The sequence below is a fragment of the Castor canadensis genome, chromosome 3, assembly GCF_047511655.1.
Source record: "Castor canadensis chromosome 3, mCasCan1.hap1v2, whole genome shotgun sequence".
In the NCBI taxonomy this organism is placed as follows: Eukaryota; Metazoa; Chordata; class Mammalia; order Rodentia; family Castoridae; genus Castor; species Castor canadensis.
In genome coordinates this window covers 53,682,974-53,701,814 of record NC_133388.1, presented here as the reverse complement: position 1 = coordinate 53,701,814, position 18,841 = coordinate 53,682,974, and the positions used below count along the sequence as shown (strand labels likewise).

At 40.6% G+C, this 18,841-nt stretch overlaps 1 protein-coding gene across 5 annotated transcripts in view; it reads left to right on the top strand.

The window, feature by feature from the left end:
• The window catches only part of Frmd6 (FERM domain containing 6), a 224,189-nt gene that overhangs the window by 134,626 nt on the left and 70,722 nt on the right, over positions 1-18,841 (top strand). For 2 of the 5 annotated variants that reach the window (XM_020179505.2, XM_020179504.2), the window contains exon 1: positions 14,637-14,761. The exons of the other annotated variants lie outside the window; for them this stretch is intronic. The gene's annotated coding sequence lies outside the window, so the exon portion shown is untranslated. Of the gene's footprint in view, positions 1-14,636; positions 14,762-18,841 lie in introns of those variants that run through there. 5 annotated transcript variants of the gene reach the window in all.

Here is an 18,841-nt window from a genome sequence, read left to right as displayed (position 1 = left end):
ATGTATCTTTTTATACTTCATTTTATTTTTAAGTACCTTTTAAATTGATATAACGTCAGGCACAGAAATCCAGTCAATGAAAAATCCATGCTATTAATCCCTATCATCTGTACTTTCAACAATCTGTACCATCATACATTTGAAAGGTCAGAGCAGCAGGTTTATGGAGCGTGCCTGCAGGTTCCTGTGGTCTGCATAGAGCTGAGCACTAGAATCATCAGCCATGACCTAAGCCAGTAAATACGTGTTTGAGAGCTGTTTTGGTTTTTCTACATTGAAATGAATAGATAACTCCATTGAATATACAAGTACATTTTTACACAATGAAATAATATATAACCATCTTCAAAGGGCTTGTCTGATACCACCTAAAATTACGTGACATACCACAATAGTCTTACTACACCTTGGGAGACATCAGCCTAACTTAAGAGCAGCAAATAAATATATTGGATTCTTTGCTAATAGGGAAAAAGGGAAGTACTATGTCTCAAGGGAAAGGACCACGCTGTAATCATGTTTGCATGACCAGTATCTAAAACAGCATCTAAAACATTTTAGGCATTCAATACCTATCTATTAGAAAAAATTAATAAATGCTTATCATCTCTGAATTATCTCCATCCCCTATTCCCAAAACCAATTATTTGTCAAGGTGAAGGCTTTAATCAAAGCGCTTAGCCCAAGAAAATTAAATTGGTAGGCTCGGCCCCTTTTGTAGGAAATATAAAGCTCATGAAATTCAAATGCTCTCAGAAATCCAAACACATTTTCATTTACTAAGGTCTAAGAAAAAAGGGGGAAAATAAGATGAATTTATTAAAATACATGAATATTGGCTTTTGACATTTTTGTTGTTATTTTGGTTTTTTTGGTGAGAATGGGGTTTGAGCTCAGTGTTCATGCTTGCAAGGCTTTTGACATTTTTTAAAAACACTAGAAAAGAAAATGGACAGTTTGTCTTGTGAAGCTGGAGGTAGCTTAGTTCAACCGAAAGACAGCAGTCAGAAAGAACAGATTTGGACTCCACTCTGCCTCTGGCTTGCTAGCTGTCACCTGGTAAAGTCACTCAATTGCTCTGAGCTTCAGCCTTTTCATCTATAAAATGACAATGTTAGGTTTAATTACCTTCAAGTTCCCTTCCAGCTCTAAAATAGCCTATTTGCTATCTTCCTCCTCCTTGAGAATTTTGACCAGTGCTTGGTATTAAGCAGCAACTGGTCTACCATAATTGAGCAGGCAGACTCTGGCTTGGCCTTGCTGGAGGACTCAAGGCCATGGTGAATCACAAACAAAAGCAGTTCAGTAAAGGCACTTGGTTGTCCACTGTTTTTTTTTTTTTTTTAAGTATTTTTTAGAAAAAACATTTAGATGTTCTTATATCCTCTAATGTTTAAGTTTTACCACAAGGCAGCGTATCTTAGCTTTTATTTATTTTTCAGTGGTACTGGGGTGCAGGCAGGCACTTTTCCTCTTGAGCCATACCCTCAATGCCCCTCCCTTTTTGCTTCAGTTTATTTTTTAGGTAGGAGCTCCTGTTTTGCTTGGGGCTAGCTTCAGACCAGGATCCTCCTACTTACAGCTTTCACATAGCTGGGATAACAGGTGTGCACCACCATACTTGTCTTATTTATTGAGATGGGGGGGTATTGCTTTTTTATCCAGGTTGACATTAAACCTTGATCCTCCCAATCTCTGCCTCCAAAATAGTTGGGATTATACATACATATGAATCACCATGTCTGGTGTATTTTAGCTTTTGAGACCATAATCTCTGTAGTCAGACTGTTTGGGTTTGAATCTGATTTAGAACTTAGGACAAAGGACTTCTTTGTGTCTCAGTTACTTTACCCCCACCCCCAAGTGGGACAGGGGTTTGAACTCAGAGCTTCAAGCTTGTAAAGCAGGTGCTGTACCACTTGAGCCACACCTCCAGTTCATTTTGCTGTGGTTATTTTGGAGATGGGGGGGGTCTCATCAACTATTTGTCTGGGCTGCCCTTGAACAGAATCCTCCTGACCTCAGCCTCCCAAGTTGCTAGAATTACAGGCATGAGCCTTCACCTGGTTTACTTCACCTTTTTAAAAGTGACTGTTAAATTTTAAAAGATACTCTCTGTTCATAGATATGTTGGGAGGCATAAGAATTAAATGAAAAAATCCTTGCAAAGGACTTGAGTGCCTGACATGTAGTAATCACTCAGTAAAGCAGCTGTACTTGCTCCTTTCTATATATCCTTTCCTAGAAAGATACTATTTTCTTACTAAAACCACTTCCTTGGGGGTATAGCAAGCTTTTCACTCTGACCTACTTATGTTCCCATTTGCAGAATAAGTGAGGAAGGCTGGTGGAGAGCACTTCCTGACTGCTCCTCCCCACTGCTCCCTGGAGTTCTAGTCTGCTCTAGTCTTCTCTGCCATTAACTGAATAACTTTAATCAACTTTGCCAAAAGTTGGCTGTTTTTCTCTCTGCTATGTGCTTGCTGTTTCTCATTCTGGGCAGCTATAGGGAAGTAAGCATATGAAGTCCTGACTCGTGTTGAAGTTGGTTCAGGAAGCCCTTGTATTGGCTAGCACCTCCTGTTTTACTGAGCCAAAAGAGATAATGCCTGTGGTCTAAAAACTATAAAATGCTACTTACTATGTGTAAGGTCAATTTAACAATGAAATCTAAAGAGAAAAGTCAGAATGCGAGATATGACTCTTGGAAGACCCCTCTCTCAGTGATACAAGAAAAAGTGCATTTCCCATGAGTCATGGAATTGTTCCTCTGTCCCCACTCATGAACTCTGAGAGGGATGACCTGAGGGGACCAGGAGAGCCCCTTCCCCAACAGGGCTGAGAAAGAAAAGACGGAAGCAACTGTAAGGAAGAAAAAACCAGGTTCATTCTGAACTGTCGTCTCACATTGCTAAACATTTTAATAGAAATTATATTTCACATTTAAAATGTAAATAATCATTTTTCATTAAATAACTGGCCAGAAATTCCATCTGCATAAATATTTATTCCATTTAATGGAAAAGACAAACATTTTCAATAAAGGCTGTTACATCAAAATCCTTTAAAAACTGACTATAATTAATTGATGTACTCCCATTTAATATGTAAATGAATGGTGTCAAGTGTGTGTCATATGTCATTCTATTATTTTAAGAACATAGTTTGCTATATATATGTATATATATTTTTATATATGTATATATATATATATATTTTTAAAGAGTGACAAGAATGATACCACTGGCTAGAAACAGTGACTGAGGTAAAGCAAATGGCATGTTGTCAGTACAGACAGTACAATTAGCAACATTTTGCTACACACAGACTTTCAAAGCAGTACATCTAAAAGCAAATTAAAAGAGAAAATGGAAAACATTTTTCCCTGTTAATTAGCATGCTAAGCCACAAAACTAAAAGGGATTTCATTTTGAAGAAGGAATTACACATAGTAAGAATAAAGATTAAATTCACAAGACAAATTAATGTGTTTACATTTTCATGAATGTAATCCATAAATCCAAGTCAAAGTTTTTTCAAATCTATTCCAATTTAACTCATCTTTCTCCAATCCCCCCAAAAGATTTTAATAGTCGTCTATTCTTGAAATTCAAGGACATTTATTTATGGGTTCTCTAATATGTTAAAAAGTAAAAGGACAATCTTTAAGAAATAGAAAGTGTCAAATTCTTTCCATGCATAATGAATGAATGGGACAGGACAGCATGGTGGCCCATCCCTAAGGCCAGGGACAAGCCACTCTTCCCTACCACTCCATTCAGACTGGGAGCCTCCAGAAAAGGGTGGGTGGTTCTGCATTGCTCACATTCTTCCTGTAGACTCTCACTGCTAGACCACTTCTCTGGAAGCCACAGCTGACATGGAAGGCTCTTGTCACATGCTACATTTTACAAAATGGATCCGGCAATGAAACAGAAAGCCACAGGGACTATAGGCAAAGACAATTCCAGGGACTGCCTGTTTCCCATTCAAAAGCTGAACTGTCAAACTTTCCCCTTTATACTACGCATCTGGCTCAAATGAAGTAACTGGAAGTCTGAAAGAACAAAAGCTGAGTTGCAAACAGAAGACAGAGGGGTGTAGCAATTTACCTGAGAGTTTCAGCCATTCGTCCTTTAGTCTGAAGTGATTTGAGACATAGGAAGGCTTAAGTTGTTGGAGTGGAAGCAGTGTCATCAAGTACCACCCTACTGACTCCTTGCCAAGTGACTTCACACAATTCTTATAACTATTTTAAAACAGTTCTACCCACTGGGAAGAAAATTCCCAGTCCTTCTCGTTCCACATACGTATGTATCTGGGTTTCTATCAGTTTGAATGGGCACACATCTTGGGTACTTCTTCCAGTATTCTGATATGTAGCTTGCTGTCTGAAAACCTGACATTCTGCCAAGAAAGTGGACGGTCTAGTATCAGATAATTTTAAAAATTAAAACTAGGCCTTTTCATTGTATTACAGGACTTTTAATTTTTTTGAATTATTTAGAAACTCAATTACTAATGAACTAACTTGGGTAACTTGTCAGTGCCCTGGTTTCCTTACTTGTACAACAGGAATTTTGGTGATACCTATCTCATAGGGTTGCTGCTATGGTTAAATGTGATAATAAACTTAAACTTGATACAATACCTAAAATACAGTAAGTAATCATAAATAATCAGTGTAAATTATTGTTTTAAATATCTCGCATTTCTGGAAATAGGAAGTTCTTGTTCATTAAAGAAAACATGTTGTATTTATCTCTGAGTTGTCACCTTCTCAAGTCCCAAATGGGTCAGTACAGTGAGAATGAACTATATCCATGTGTGTGTGTGTGAAATATATAGATGATCATCAGGAAGCATCAAAGAGAAAAGTTATGGAATGAGAAGTAGAAACTGGGGCCCTTATGTATTCAGTTTAGTCTATATTCCATTTTCTCAAAGCTGTCCTTCAGTATATTTGTGGAAATGTTAATTAAGACTATGATTAATTTATACACAATTAGATTGGTGTAGCAGTTTCTGGGGACTAAATGCAACTATGTTACTCACTAGGACTGGATTATCTTTAGTTGAATGGCTTCTTATTGACCAAATTAATAATCAATTTTAGTGAATTCTATTCATATCACAGAAAATTAAAAATAGTCAACCCTTCCCCAATTTGAAATGGACGTACTGACGTTAATGTTCTTGTTGTGATAAAAAGATTACTAAGCACATATTAACACATTCCCCTCTCCTACAGGTTTTTATTCATTGGAAAGGGGGTAGCAGAATTATAGTACCTAAAGCATTTGGGGGCTTCAAATTAAATATTTCAAAATCTGGCCTCTTCATTTAAACTTGCATTAGCATCATTCTCAGTACGACAACTACCCGTATGATCAAGAATGGGTGTCAGAATCATTTGGAATTTGTTGCTGTTATTTTTCTCAGCCTTGTCACCAGTTCTGAAATGGTTCTGATACACTGCCAGATTTGGAAACCAGTGTCTAAAAGAAATCGGCTAGTAAGTCTAGCGGGCAATTGGGCAATGTATGGAAAAAGTAATTACTTTTTATAGCTACTATTCTTGGATTTTGCTCTCACAAGGACTTCAATATATTTGAACACATACATTTACATTCTTTATCATAACTACTGGTAATATGAACAATGAAAATATAAAGAAGTGTCATTAGTCAAGATGAATGTGATCAATATAATTTATGTAACAATTTTTGATGGCCCTAATGACCATTTCAAAGTTTAATTTTACATATTTGCCAGTGGCTATTTGTTTAAAACACATTGTTTAATCTATTTAAATACATCTCTACTATGTCACTTGGGAATAAAATTTAGCAAACTATTTCAGTAATTATTATCCATTGTAACAGCTAATATCCACTCATGCCTGGCTAAAGTTTAGAGTTTTTCCTTTATTAATATAACTCTTCTCCTTTAAGGCCAATTTTCAAAATGTTACTTCACTAATTTAAGTGAAAAGCTGTATTTCCAACCTTTTTCTTCTTCAATTTAATTATCATTCAAAGATAATAAACCTTGTCATCCTCTGATAACAATGATGTGTTCTACCAGTTTAGACATTTTATAGTCAGAGGTAGTTATACCAACTCAAAGAAAAATGCTTTACCAGATTAAAGGATTATCCCATTCTTTTCCCTCAAAGTCACCACATTATAAAAAGGAAGGTAATGCAGGAGAACATAAAATGTCTTGTCTTAGGGCTGAGGAAAGATGCAAGCAAAGTGAGGGATATGGTAAAGGCAGAAACTGAGCTCAAATACCTTCCTCAATAGATCCCACAGACATACTCCTCACCTTCATCAGGTCCTTGGCAGGCTCAGCCAGCATCCAAAAATGGATCCCACCACCCAGTCTAACTCATGGAGCGCCTAAATGTTCCCTCCAACTTTACCTTTTAGGTGAGTGATTCTCCAGCAGGGGCAATGATTTGTTGTTGTGGGGCTTCTCTGAGCATTATAGGATGTTCAGCAGCATCTCTACACTTCTACTTAGTAGATCCTTGGAGCGTTACACTTCACTTTCCTCCCAAATAAAGATGTGACAATAAGAAAATACTTCTACACATAGCCAATGCTGCCTGGGGGCAAAAGCATCCTCTGCTTGAGGACCACCAGAAGTAGCAAACTATGGGTTTGGATTTGAAGATTTCTTTGCTTCACAAGTATCTCCCTGAAGTTCCTTTAATAAGGCAACTAAGTCCATAAGGTGAAGGGTTGGTTTTCAGAACCCTCTCAGGCCTTCTTAGAAGTGAAGATAGAGAGAGATACAGGGTTTGGGATAGCTGAAATATGCAACCTTCTATTAAAAAGGAGGCTAGAGATGAAGAACTTCTAAAACCTGTTTACTTTACCTGGGATTGTTCCATCTGTCAACCCTGTGCTTTGTCTGGTGAGCTAGACAATGTGGTGTGTAATGCCCTGAGACTTCAGCATCTGATAGGTAGAAAAAGGGTCTAGGAGATGGTGAGATGTTGAATATTTAAGAGAAATATGTGAATGTAGAGTACCATGATAGCAGATTGGGTTTTGTTTACCTCTGTGTCCCTGACATCTAGTACATGTGGTACTTAATAAGTACTTCAAAGTGAGTCAACAAGCCTATAAAGAGAAGGCCCTGGAAGAACTACAGCAACTCAGGTTGCAGAGCTTTGGTACAAGGAGAGTGACTGAGAAGAGACAGAAGAGAATGGCCTAGGGGAAAAGGTACAGAGAAGTCCAGAGGCAGACAGGATGAAAGTAAGAAAATGACTGATCAACACTGCAACACTGGTTAGAACATGAGCTTACAGTCAGATTTCCTGAGTTCAGACCCAAGGCCCAGTATTGATTTTCTGTAAAACCCTGGGCATCAATAAGCCAGGGATAATGACAGTATCTCTCTTAAAGAGCTGTTGTGAGAATTCAATAAGGTCCCCTTTATAAACCTCTCAGATGAGTGTCTACCAACGTGTAAAGTTAAATTGGAGAGTGGCAGGACTGCAGAGTGGGAGGAGGGACGTGAAGACAGATGTAAACTAGGCTGGGGATGTAGTTAGTGGCAGAGTTCTGCCAGCAGCCAGCATGCATGAGGCCCTGGATGTTTTGATCCCCAACACAGACAGATAGAGCCATAAACATCAGAATAGTCATTGTGGTGACAAAATGAGTCAAACCGGGATGAATATAAAGTAGACCAAGCAGCTATGAGAACACGATGGAACTGTTGTCTTGGTGACATGACTGACTAATCGGCTCATTTATTCGATTTTCTTCAGGCTTCTTCAGTAACTTAAAAGCAAAATGCAAGAAAAGCAATGATTGATTTGACCTGAATTTTGAGGTTGTTAAGAAAGTTGGATTAGAAGGTCAAGAGGCTTGAGACACAAGACTACTGAAGGGATTATGTTGAAAAGGAAAGAAGGGAAGCCAAAAACCAGCTAATAAACTGAAAGAGTTAGGAGGGGTGTGGGGACTAACAGGTCTGGAGAGACAGGTGGAAGCACGGGACATGGTGGACAGAGCAATTTCCAGCAAAGGTTCAGAGGTACAGCTGTTCATGCTAGCACAAAGTCCAGGTGAACTTCACATGGAGGTGGGGACACTGAACAAGTGGAAGCAAAGCCACTCATTTCCCTTTGCCAAACTTGAGCCATTCTATTCCTAAGGGCATCTCATCAAAATATTTTGTTGGCAAGGAATTTAATAATTAATAACTACTCTAGTAAAATCTCTTTAACAAACTTCTCAATAGCTGGAAAGGCTGTAGGATGAGTAGTTAAAAGCACATGGAAAGCCGAAGACAGAAATCAAATCTATAATAAGGAACACCAAGTGACATAGAATATTGATCATTATATATCTACACTATATCTATACTTGAAAAAATGAACTTTAAGTGAAATGGCAGTATATGGCATTCCATTCAAATCAATTAAGAGTCTTTTTAAGGGATAGATTTTTTTTTTCCTCATCAATCCCAGGAATATCTACCCAGGAAGCATCTCAAAAATTATAATCCTTTCTATTCTCATCTCTGTGTGACTCTTACCCTCAACACATAAATGCATACATATACAAGCTCTTCCTTCTGCCCTTCTTTCCTCCATATAATTTATGGGATTCATTCATTCAACAAATATGTGCCAGACACTGTTTCAGAAGCCAGGACTACAGTAGTAAGTTTCATGTCTTCACATGAAAGTTAAATTGTAAGAAAGAGAGACAATTGATAAACATATGAACACATTCATAAATAATTTTAGATGGCAAAGTGCTATGAAAAAAATAAGTGCACATAATAATTAATGCTTTACACTGATTTGTATATTGTATTATAAATAAAATTATCATAGATTAGGTATATATTTCTAATATCCTTTAAGAAATTGGGGCACCAGTGGCAAAAATTATTACCCAATGTACATTATCAGCATAACAGAAAATCACTAATTTGTTGACTATTTTTCTATTCAGGAATCCACACAGAATGTTTGTCTTTATTTTAATTATTGTGATTTATGAATCACAAACACATACAAAGTTTTTAAAAGAGTGTATGTTTAAGAAGCTCCTACCTTCCTAGAGTTTTACTTTCAAATCTAGATCTAGTGAAGAGTGCTGTTGCCCAGGACAATTTTTTTCTCTATACCCATTGAAGCTAAATGTTTGGATCTGAGGGGTGTTTTTTAGAATCATCTCTCAATCCATGATTTCTAACTCCCATGGTCTAATTACCAGTGTTCTTCCCTTGAAGAACCAAAGTATAAGCAATCAGTTTAGGCTAATAAAATGATTTGCTAGGCTACCCTTGAAAAAGAAAAAAATCTAACCACCTCCTTGCTTGTTCAAGACTAAGATTTTTTGGTACTTGGTTCCGTAGTCAAAGCAAAACAATAGTAAAAATGTATTTTGTTTCTGACTTACAGGTAAAGAAAAATAGAAATCTAAGGTAGGTGTCCCAAAACATTTTTCGTGCATTCATATAACCAATTAGTATAATTAGCATGTCAGAGCTTTGTTTTATAACCCAAATCTCAGGATGGTGTTTCTTGGCAGCCCCACTAACACAGAGTCCTTTGGCCTCAGTAAAATTCCTATGAAATTCCAGAGCTAGGATTTATTTGCCCTTTTGTTTATCCCTCTTTTTTAAGCCAAGAAAACATGTACAAGGGCAGGTTTGGTATGCTTCCAATCTACTCAAGGTAACTAAATTAAAAAAGAATGGACAGATTTCATAATGCCCTTCACAAAAGGAACTGTTGTGGGCATTCCCTAGAAAGCCAGTATTGGCAGGTTGGACCATATATTCTGAAAGAGAACTTTCCATCTCCCACTATTCTAACTCAGCATGTATCAGGCATGTACCCACTAAAGAAAATTTCAGTGGCCTATAGCATCCATATTATCATTTGGGTCTGAAAGTGACTCCTAGAATACTATCTCAGATAACAGCTTGCCTGAGGCATGAGGCAGGGGAACCATGTGTAGCCAGATTAGTGCTCCTTCCCTCTCTCATCTATCTTGGGGGAAGTTGTCTCCCAAGGGTGGGTCCTGTCTTCTTTCAGCTTTTCAGAGAGCAATCCAAGAATCAGAGCTGAAAGACTACTCAGGGACCTTTAGGACCCATGGTGTAAGAAGTTTCACACTGAAGGAATCTTCCTTTTGTCTCACCCTGGTACACAGTTCTTTGTAGTAGAGCCTTTCTCCCTGCCCTCAGTTTTTTTTATGTCTAATGTGAGGCCCTGGGTATAAGGCAGCAGTCCCATTTTCCTCAACTACACTTTAGTTAATGGCAGCATCCTTTTAGCTTGTTCTGCCTCTGCCACTGTCTTTTAACTCTAAGACCTCAGTTGAACCCAACAGTTCTCCATGCTGGGTTATCCTACCTTGTGCAACTAACACTTTTGCAGGAATGAAGGGCTGGGCCTGGCCCTCCCAGCCTTATCAAACCTTTCTTCTTAAGTCTGGAGTATTCAAATATACAAGTCCTCCAGGAACTGGAATGTGATGTTTGGGGTGAAACTAAACTACAAAGGAATGGAATCAAAGTAGCTCTTTAAATTTTTATAAGCTGAATAAAACCAAACCCTGTCCCTGGGTAGTCACATTATCCTACTTAAAGGATAAACTTATCCTATTTTGAATATTTTCTCAGAAGCTGATAAACAAGGATGAGTAAGAATTTAATGAAATTAATTTTTTCAACATTATATCTCTACACTGGGTAAAGGTAAATCTTTTTGAGCTACATGATATTAACCCTGTGGTTTGCTCCCTTTTCAAAAGACTTACAAATGCTCCTGACTTACAGTGGGGTTATTACTCAACAAACCCATCATATACGAAAATGTTACAAGATAAAAATGCATTTAATCTACCAGATCTACCTTAAGTGTTCTCAGAACACTTACATTAGCCTTTAGATGGGAAAATTATCTAACATAAAGCCCATTTTATAATAAGGGACTGAATAGCTCATGAGATGCATTGAATCTGGCACACTGGGGAATATGATAGTTTACCCTGGCCATCCCATCCATGGGTGACCAGGAGTTTCAGCTTAAAAATTCAAGAGAAAATTTTACTGCATATCACTAACCTTAGAAAAGAACAAAATTCAAAATTCACATGGAGTGTGGCTTCTACTGAATGCAGATCATTTTCACAACACCATGAGGTAAAAAATGCCAAAGTCAAAACATCCTAAGTGTTTCCTATCTGTATTTGTATTTGTAGTCCTGGTTAGGTGCTCCTGGTATACCATAACTAGATAGATTAAGTGCCTGATAATCAATTTTTCCTGACTTAAGCTCCAAAATTTATTTTGAGGTTTTTATTTGATAGAACATAGTAGTATACCAGCTGAGAAGAAGAAGAAGGGCATTTTAAATGTTAGATGCAGAAAACCAGAACCAGGGCTAGCTTTGTGGCTCAAATGGTAGATTGTAAGCCTAGCAAGTATAAGGTGATGAGTTTAACCACATGGGGAAGAAAAATAATACTATCGTTTTTTAAGCTTCTATGTGGAATTGTTTTGTCTCATCAGATATGTGGACATTTAAAACCTTGGAATAGGACTTAATTTATTTTCTTTGTTTAAAGTACATTTTGTTTTAAAAAATGAATCTCAATAATAACCAAACAGAAAAATGAACCTAATTTCTTCATTATGACCTTCAGAATGATGAACAGTGTTTAATTTTGGAAAAGTATTCTTTAAATGCCAGTATGTCAAATTACTGACTCCTCTTTTAGAACAGAGCTTGTATTTCAGTGTTAAAACATACTCTGAATCCCAAAAAACCTTGAGTTATATGGGATAAAAAATAGCTTTTTAACATACTTAACTAATCTTAATTGTCCATCTATAATCCTGGTGTCTAGAAGGTACATGCAAGGGAATGTGAATTATAGCAGTTCATATCTCTTCATTTTCTTCATAATTGTGCTCCTTACATCATTGAAATGTATAAATGTCACCCACCAAAGTCTAAGCCTCTTTAATTACAAGAGTCAGCTATTTGGTCATCATGCTTTAAAAGCATGCCTAGATGTACTTGCTCACTCTGTGCCCTCTAGCTGGGATACTTTAAGCCCTGGTCCCAAATTCACTTAATCTGAGGAGATTTAAAACATTCCAAGGCCCAGGTCATATTCTAGACCCATTAGATTATATGCCTGGGAGACAGGCACTGATAATTTTTCAAAGTCCCCAGATAATTCTACTATGTTGACAAGTTTTTGAAACATGAACTTGTTGCCAGGCAAACTACTGCTCATCATTCCCATCTCAGATAACAAGGGATGTCAGATGCCCTCCCTGAAGGTCCTACACCTTTCCACCATTTGTCTTGCATATCTCCACCAGAGCAAGCATTAAGGATGCCAAAACTGTTTACTTGCATATGTATTCCCCAATCTACTATTAGACTCAGGAGTATTTTCATTTTGAATCCCAGGGTCTAATCCTGTGCCTGTTGCATGAGGATATTCAATACCTTCAAGGAATGAATAACATTTTCCTAAGAAAAACAAAACAAAAAGTATTGGGTTGTGTGATATGTAAGTACTTTGGGAAAAGTAATAATTTAAGATGTTCAAATGATGTTTCACTGGTGGACAGTGTTCTATATTTAGGAAAGCACCTCATCGTGTCAGTGAAAACAAAACTACATCCCAATAACAAAAGAATAATAGAACTTTGAACCATCTACAAAATTGCATTCCTTACTGTAATAAGCACAAAAAACATTTCCCGTGGTAAGAGATATCTAAAACAACCCATCAATTCCTTTTCTATCTTTAGTATTTTTTTCTAAATCAATCCATTTAGAATTTTATGGTCTTATAGGGGTTTAGAAAATGGACTTTAAAAGTTTAAAGTACTTAGTTCACAAAATATATGATGTAAGACTCTGGATTGTTGCATTCACACTGTTAATATGATCACTGGAATTTGGGAAATAGTCACATAGTAAATTTTGCCACAATCTAACTTTAGACAGTAAGTCCAATATTTAACACATACTGCTTTTGGTTTTTGGGGGTTTTTTGAGACAGGGACTCACTCTAAACCCAGGTTGGTCTAGAACTTGTGATCCTCTATCCTCAGCAGCTTGAGTGCTGGAATTTATAGGCATGTGCCATTCGCCCAGCTTAAACACGTTTGTTGTTTTTTTTTTTTAAAGCTATTTAAAATATTTTGCCTAATTATTTTATATTTGAATCGTTTCACAATCTAGCAACTTTTAAAAAATCTGCTAGATTTTGATTCATGAAACCAGAAAATAAATCAGATTTAGGAACTGTTTTTTCCAAGATACTAATATATTTCTCATATATCTCATCATGCACATGAAATGCTGGATTATCTCATTAGACATCAAGACCTTACTAATATTCAATATGCACTCATTTCGAATGCATATGGCCCCCAACATGAAAAAGCTGTGGAGACAACTATCCCAAAGTGAGCTTCAGCTATAATGAACCCCCAAATCGAACATTTTTTACTATACAAACAAGGCACACAGGCACATGTTCAACCAGTATCAGCTAGCTTACTATTTATGATGTCTGGAGCAAAAGGGGAAATTTTAAAGTTGGCTTCTGTGAACAACACATGTTGGGGAAGTGTTTGTTCTCAGGTCCTTCTCTGCTTCCTTGTCTCCTCATCCACAGACTCCTTAACTCATAGGTCAACAAAGTCAACGGGAGACCTAGGAGGGCAGAAGCCCAGGCCTTTGGAGCAGGTCCCAGTGGTGCAGTGACCACAGGGGTGTAAGCCCTCCCCCACCCCCGAACCTAGAACCTAACAACTAAACGTGGCAATGAAACATCCATGAAACACCTTTGTCCCTCTGCATCATTTGCCACCCCGCCGGCCACCCTCAGGAGAGGGCAAAAATCCTTTCTGGAAGGTCACAGGCACTAAATCCTGGAAAACAGGAGAGGCCGACTGAACGGGGGAGGCCTGGCTTCCTTGGCGGCGCCTCCCCAGCCAGCATAAAACCTGGGAGGGCGCGGCATCCCAAGGGGTGGGTGGGCAGGTGGGTGCGGGACCGGAGGACCGAGGAAAACGAGGAGTCACGAAGCCTCCCCCGCTGGGGACCGCCTCCTCTCTGAGTGGCCTCCCCTGTTTGTTCCGAATTAGTAAGCGATGCTCAAGCCAAACAGCCGCCCCCGACCAGCGCGTCTTAGCTCTGAAGGGAGCGTCCCAGGGGAGCGGGGGCTGAGCGGCGGAGAGGCCATTTGGCTGGGGGTGGGGGGGCGGTGGCCCGACTGTGTCCCCTTGCGCCTCTGACTCCGTCGCATGGGGAAGGGCGTACAACGCCGCGGTCCACGCTACATCGTCCTCCTGAGCTTAGCAGGACTCCGCCAGGACCAGAGAGGGGCGGCTCCCCTCGTTTTCTCCCGCCTCTGGCTCGTCGCACCCCTCCGCAGGACGCTTGGTTAGGTCCGGGGCGGGGCGGGCAGCGCTCCACGTGCAGCCGCGAGCCCTGCGCTGCGCTCCCGCTGCTCCGCGGCCTCCGCCGCCACCTCGGGGCGGGCAGGGGCGGAGCCTCAGGTCGGGCGGGGGCGGGGCCTCAGGGGGCGGGCCTGGAGGCGTGGGCGAGGGGCGGGGCGGGCCGGAGCGCACGTCTGGCCGCCGGGGCCAGGGGCTGAGAGCAACAGCCAGGCTCGGCGCCGGCAGGAAGCGACCACGAGCTGACCGGAGTCCGACGCCTGATGCCTGGGACTTTCTCGAGGTACTAGCAGGACTTCGGCGCCGGTAGTCCTCCTAGCCCGCCTCTAAACCCAGCCACGGCGCCCGTGCCGCTCGCTGTGCCCCCTGCCGGCCGGGCGGAGATGGTTGGACGGTTTTGGAAGGGTTTCTAAAGTCGCGAGTCCCGGCACAGCCAGTGCCCCCCTCTCCGCGTCTTTCTTCTTCTGCTCTTCGCCCCCTTGGTTCTGGGCGTCGGGCACCGGGCGAGCAGGTCGCTTCTCCGCGAGTCGGAGCTCGCCCACGCCGCGGCGGGAGGACGGGGCCCCGGGGCAGCCCAGCCCGGCCGCGGGGGAGGCGCGGAGCTCCGGGGCCGCCTCTGCGGCGAGGGCGGGAGGCCGGCCGGGCTGCGCGCTGCGCCCCTGGGCTCCGTGCGCCGCGCCGGGGTCTCCGGATCGCTGGGTTCCCCCGATCTCGGGGCTCCGCGGTGGCCTCCGGCGCCCTGCTCTGGGGGCGCCTGCCTGTCGCGCCCCGTCGCTGTGATGGGCCGCTGGGACCAGCACCTGAGCTCGGCATTCTTGAGGGCTGTGCGGTGTCGCCTGTTGTGTGCGCGCGGAGGCCGGGCAGTCCGGCTTCGGGAGGGACTTAGGCGCAGCGTCTGTCCCGCGGTCCCTCAAAGTGCCTAGTCCGGGAAGCCGGAGGTTCGATTGGGGCTCGTCGGCTGCTGAAGGGGGACTCGGAGGGCTTAGGGGAGGAGGGACGAGGCCTGCAGAATTTGGGTTTCTTGAGGAGCTTGAGGCGCGCAGGCCGGGCGCCAGGCAAAGGCGACCACCCGCCTCCCCTCCGAGAGGGCGGGCCGGGCGTTGTCAGGTATAGACAGCTGGGGGCCACCCACGTGAGGTCTGCAAGGATTAAAACAACACCTTGAGTCCCAGGATGGGATAGGCTCATAGTGGAGCGTTTTCTTAAAGGCAGGAATAGACGGAAAAGCTGTCAAAGTAAGCACATTTTAAAGTTGAAAGCTGGGTGTACAGTTGGGTAGCTGGTGTCCAAAGACATATTCACTCGTCGTACTCCCTTACACCCTTTTCATTATTAGTTTTTTAAACAACGAGTTAGTTTTGCCACTATTTCCCTCAGGAGTTGTGCATTGGCCAGAGCAGGGAAGGAAAACCTCAGCAAGGGTTCTCAGGTTGCTTTTGACTTCAAGCCTGTGCTTTTCTTGCACTTCTGAATGTGGAAGAAAAAGTGTATCGTGCTGGATTTTCCATGCATGACTCCTTCTTTTCTTCTCTGGGACCCGGCGATGTTTGTTTATTGGTTTTCTAAGCATCTACTTAAATTTAGTTTTTGCAGGAAATACTCCCTGTTGCCACAGGGTGTAGTTTGGGGATTAGAAAATGCTGTTGGAGAAAGCTGCTAGTGGCTTCATTTTCCAAGAATGTAAGTCATTTCCTTTCTGTGATTTCAGGGAGTTGATATTTCATAGCATCAAAACTTTGTAGGGAAAATTTTCCGTAATACATCTGTCATTAAAAAGGCCTGTGACTTTTGGGTTTCCTTCTTAAGAGCAGTGGATAAATGTAGGCCCAGCAGTGTTTAAGTACAAGAAGTTTCAGAATCTAGAGTAGCATGAGACTACTGTAGGAAGTAGTTTTAAGAACTAAGACCCTACAATGCAGATGAAGGGTGGGGGAGGGGAGAAGACCAGAAAGAGGCAGGAAAACAGATGCTTTTGCTGGGGTCCTTTGTAATATAAAGCTTCTAGCACCTCATCATTTTCCTTGGGTGTGGTTTTGAGAAATAAAAGTTTTATGTTAAAAATAAAAACTCCACACAGTCTGAGGCAGCTGACATTTGAATGCTTTTTCAGTCTGTTTGTAAACATATTGGATTCATATTTCATATTAAAGTGGACCTTTGGTAGGATTATTAGATGAAAAGGGTCCCCAGGGGGATATCCCCTATCAAGTTATCTGCAGGATGTCTTCTCCAGAAAACAGACTGGCTGTAATATGAACTAATCACCGCCCCCCCCCCCCTTTTGAATTGCTTAGAAGAACTCCTGTGGTCTGATACTGATGGGCCACACTAATCAACAGTTTGTGCAGTGCTCAAAACATTTTAAAGGACCGGAAATCGTCCTCTGTTTTCCATCCCCTCCTCTTTGGGGGAACAAGAGTAAGATACTGCCTCAAGTACACAATCTGAACTTGCAGGTTTAAGGTACCCCTTCCTGTACAGGAAAATGCCTGACAACAGCATGGACCAGCGTGGACACACTACTTTTGAAAGCAAAATGCCAGTGTTGTGGGTAACAGTTTTCAGCTACACGTTCTTTAAAAACTGTCATTCAGCTGTGCTAACTGAATTAGGAGCAGTTGTAGACCTTATTCTAGTTTCTGGACTTGGTTTCCATGTTTAACTATGCTTATAAAGCTTTTGGCTTTCAGAACTGATGACATAATAGACTGTGTAGCCTTTTGTGGCAGATGCTTGGAATGAAAGTTTCAAACAGAATTGTTTTCGACTGAGCTGTCAGCTTTAGAGTTTAGTGTAAGAGAGTCCTGTCTCACAACTAACTTTTTGATAAAGGAATTCTTTGTAGTTTTCAACTTGGATATTGCACATTTTGAATTCTAAAGCTGTGGCTTTAAAAAAAAAAAAGCTGCAAACAATTATTTTATTACATGAAAGCCAGTACCAAGAAAAGATTAATTCGGTCCAGATGTAAAAATGTGTGTGAATTTTAGATTTGGATGATCTCAAGTTTTCCCTTTTGTTGTTGAGGCTGCCTGCATCCCAGATGGCATGCACAAATTGTCCCTTAGGTAGTTTTCTAAATTGAGGACTAAATTTCATGGCCTTTCCCTAAAGTCATTTTAATACTGTTTTAAGTCCTCTCAAGGATAGAAAGCTTTCTACATACATGCAGAGATGGGTTTTTTTTTTTCATTATTATTATTACTCATTAGTACAAACCTCATAATTCCAGTTTGGTACATGAAGCCTCTTTCTTAAGTAGGAAAGTAAGAGGTAATTTTGCGTATCTTTGTGGGCAAAACATAGAGTCTCTGGCTTTCATTTATGCAATTCCAACTTCTTTTACAGAAACAAAAGTTATAGGTATGTTTACAGTCTTCAGTAGAATCCTGCTTATAACATAGTTTGTGGTTTCAGGTGTAGCAAGTGGTTCTTGCATGATTACCCTCAGCCGTCCTTATCTATCTCCTCTCACCCAACAAACAATAAACACAACTTAGAAGAAAAGTTCAGGTATACTTTTAACTTGTATTCCTAATACCAGAGTTATAAAGGATGCTAATATACAAGTAGATATTTTTATATATTATGTATTTTTAGGAAATCTTTGTGTAATTTTGCAATTATACATCTTGGGAGTTTGCTACTTGTGATTATGTACAAAACAAAGGGTGGACTAGCAAAGAGCTAAGTGAAGAAATTTTTGAGTAGTGACATTTTAGTTTAAATGTATATTCCCTAAACCCAAGCAGGAAAAATGGTATTGCTGGCCTCTGTGGTGAATCTTTGATGTAGGGGCAGCTGAAAGGGCTTTTGGAATTGCACATTATCCTGGAGAAGAGGCTTTGGGGGCCTGTGAAAATAAGTAGAAGCAAGTTAAAGGGATAATTTGGGAGGAAGGAGGATGTGGAATACTGGGCATTAGATTGCAAGGAAAAATTAAATTTAGAGGATACGTAGTTAAAAACAAGGCTGAAGTGGGGAGAGCTTCCAATGTGAAAATGGAAATTAAAGAATAAGATCTTTTTGAGCTGAAAAAAAAATTAAATTATTACAATTGAGGCATCCATAACGTCTGGATGAAGTATGGAGTAGGGCTGCTAACTGATATTTATCCTGGAAACCTAGCCAGCCTTAGTGTTGAATCATTAGTTTGGTGTTTAATAATGTGTAGGGACTGGATACTTATTACTGCAAGCCCCCCCCAAGCCACTTTCCATTCAAAGACTGTAAACATATTTTATGTAGGTGCTAATGATTCTACAAATATTCAGTTAGTCCCACAGCACTGGGGAACTACTAATTCCTGCCCACTTTACCAAGGGACCAAGAAGGTTCTACAACAGTAATGATTGAAGTCACT